The sequence below is a fragment of the Chiloscyllium plagiosum genome, unplaced genomic scaffold (genome assembly GCF_037043375.1).
Source record: "Chiloscyllium plagiosum isolate Xiang-an unplaced genomic scaffold, Cpla_swu_hap1 HiC_scaffold_42, whole genome shotgun sequence".
In the NCBI taxonomy this organism is placed as follows: domain Eukaryota; kingdom Metazoa; phylum Chordata; class Chondrichthyes; order Orectolobiformes; family Hemiscylliidae; genus Chiloscyllium; species Chiloscyllium plagiosum.
Window position 1 is genome coordinate 63,005,046 of NW_028270180.1, and position 3,141 is coordinate 63,008,186.

Here is a 3,141-nt window from a genome sequence, read left to right on the forward strand (position 1 = left end):
GGTGTCGTGTCTGCTGGCTGGGTTGCATACTATTGACCAGCTCTATTTGCTCTTGAGTGGGCTGGAGGACATGCCAGTGATAGATAGAGGGAAGACAGTCTAGAGATTTGTAGAAAATGATGAAAAATTTGAAATTTAGCTGCCCGGTGATGGGTGAGCAACCCTTGTTTTGAGTACTCCGACATGCAGGAGAGGTATTGGAAGACCTCAGGATTACATCATTGGGTGAATAACCTGCAACTCCTTACCTTCCACCCTGTGGGAGCCCTTGTGGAAAGATAAAGCTGCGAAGGCCGCAGTGCACGTTTGCGAAAATGGGCGTTCGTAAAAATGCCATTCAGATAATGCACAACTAAACAGTGAACAGAACGCAGGTGCACCCTTGAATAGAAGCAGTGGGAGTTAGACCATAGAACATAGAACATAGAACATTACAACGCAGTACAGGCTCTTCGGCCCTCGATGTTGCGCCAACCTGTCATACCAATCTGAAGTCCATCTAACCTACACTATTCCATGTACGTCCATATGCTTGTCCAATGACGACTTAAATGTACTTACAGTTGGCGAATCTACTACCGTTCCAGGCAAAGCATTCCATACCCTTACTACACTCTGAGTAAATAAACTACCTCTGACATCTGTCCTATATCGATCACCCTTCAATTTAATTCTATGCCCCCTCGTGCTCGCCGTCACCATTCTTGGAAGAAGGCTCTCCCCGTCCACCCTATCTAAACCCTCTGATTATATTATATGTCTCTATTAAGTCACCTCTCAACCTTCTTCTCTCTGCCGAAAACAACCACAAGTCCCTCACCCTTTCCTCGTAAGACCTTCCCTTCATGCCATGCAATATACGAGTAAACCTCCTCTGCACCTTTTCCAAAGCTTCATCATCCTTCTTAAAATGTTGTGACCAGAATTGTATACAATAGTCCAAGTGCGGCCGCATTAGCGTTTTGTCCAGCTGTAGCATAACCTCATGGTTCCAGAACTCGATCCCTCAATTAATAAAAGCTAAAACACTGTATGCCTTCTTCATAAACTTGAGCTGAAAATGTGTTGCTGGAAAAGCGCAGCAGGTCAGGCAGCATCCAGGGAACAGGAGAATCGACGTTTCGGGCATAAGCCCTTCTTCAGGAATGAAGGGCTTATGCCCGAAACGTCGATTCTCCTGTTCCCTGGATGCTGCCTGACCTGCTGCGCTTTTCCAGCAAACATTTTCAGCTCTGATCTCCAGCATCTGCAGACCTCACTTTCTCCTCCTTCTTAACAAACTTGTCAACCTGGGTGGCAAATTTCAAGGATCTCTCTACCTGAACACCGAGATCTCTCTGATCACCTACACTACTAAGAAATTTACCATTAGGACAATACTTTGCATTCCGGTTGTTCCGATCAAAAGGAATCACCTCTCACTTGTCCGCATTAAACTCCATTTGGCACCTCTCAGCCCAGTTCGGTAGCTTACCTATGTCTCTCTGTAAACTACAACATCCTTCATCACTATCCACAACTCCACCGACCTTAGTGCCGTCTGCAAATTTACTAACCCACCCTTCTACGCCCTCATCCAGGTCGTTTATAAAGAATAACGAACAGCAGTGGACCCAATACCGACCCTGGCGGTTTACCACTAGTAACTGGACTTCCGGATGAACATTTCCCCTCAACAACCACCCTCTGTCTTCTTTCAGCAAGCCAATAACTGATACAAACTGCTACATCTCCCAAAATCCCATTCCTCTGCATTTTGTGCAATAGCCGACTGTGGGGTACCTTATCGAACGTCTTGCTGAAATCCATATCCACAACATCATTCGGTTTACTCTAATCTACCTGCTTGGTCACCTTCTCAAAGAAATCAGTCAGGTTTGTGAGGCACGACCTACGCTTCATAAATCCATGCTGACTATCTCTGAACAAATTATTCCTTTCCAGATGGTTATAAATCCTATCTCATAACCTTTTCCAACAATTTACCAACAACTGAAGTGAGGCTCACTGATCTAAAATTAACAGGATTGTCCCTACTCCCCTTCTTGAACATGGGAACCATATTTTCTATCCTCAGTTCGCATGGCACTACTCCTGTAGACAATGACGATTTAAAGTTCAATGCCAAACGCTCGGCAATCTCCCCCCGGCTTCCAAGAAGATCCAGGGATAAAGCTCATCCGGCCCAGGGGGCTTATCTATTTTCACACTCTGCAGGATTTCTAATACCTCCTCCTTGTGAACCTCAATCCCACCTAGTGTAGTACTCTGTATCTCAGTATTCTCCTCCACAACATTGTCGTTTTCTAGACTGAATACTGTTGAAAAGTATTCATTTAGTGCTTCCCCCATCTCCTCTGACTCCACACACAACTTTCCAGTGCTATTGCTGATTGGCCAGAATCTTACTCTCGTCATTCATGTATTCCTTAAATACCTATAGTGTTTCCCCTGATCCTATCCGCCAAAAACTTCTCATGTCGCCTCCTGGCTCATCTGAGCTCTCTTTTACGGTCTTTCCTGGCTACCTTGTAACCCTCAAGCGCCCTTACTGAGCCTTCGCCTCTCATCCGAACATAAGCCGTCTTCTTCCTCTTGACCAGACAGTCTACTTCCTTCGGAAACCACGGCTCCCGCTCTCGACAGCTTTAACTCTGCCTGACAGGTACATACTTATCTCGGAAACACGTAGCGTTTCCTTGAATAAGCTCCACATTTCTAATGTGCCTATCCACTGCAGTTTCCTTCTCCATCCTATGCTTCCTAAATCTGGCCTAATCGCATCATAACTGCCTTTCCCCCAGCTGTAACTCTTGCCCATCCATTTCTATGTCAAAAGTAAACATAACAGAATTGTGATCGCTATCACCAAAGTGCTCACATACTTCCAAGTCTAACAACTGGCCGAGCTCATTACCCAGTACCAAATCTAATGTAGCCTCCTACCTTGTTGGCCTGTCTACATACTGTGTGAGAAAGCCCTCCTGCCCACATTGGACAAAAACTGACCCATCTATAGTACTCGCACTATGTTTGTTCCCAGTCAATATTTGGAAAGTTGAAATCCCCCATAACAACTACCCTGTCATTCTCACTGCTATCGAGAATCATCTTTGCTATCCTTTCCTCTACATCTCTGGA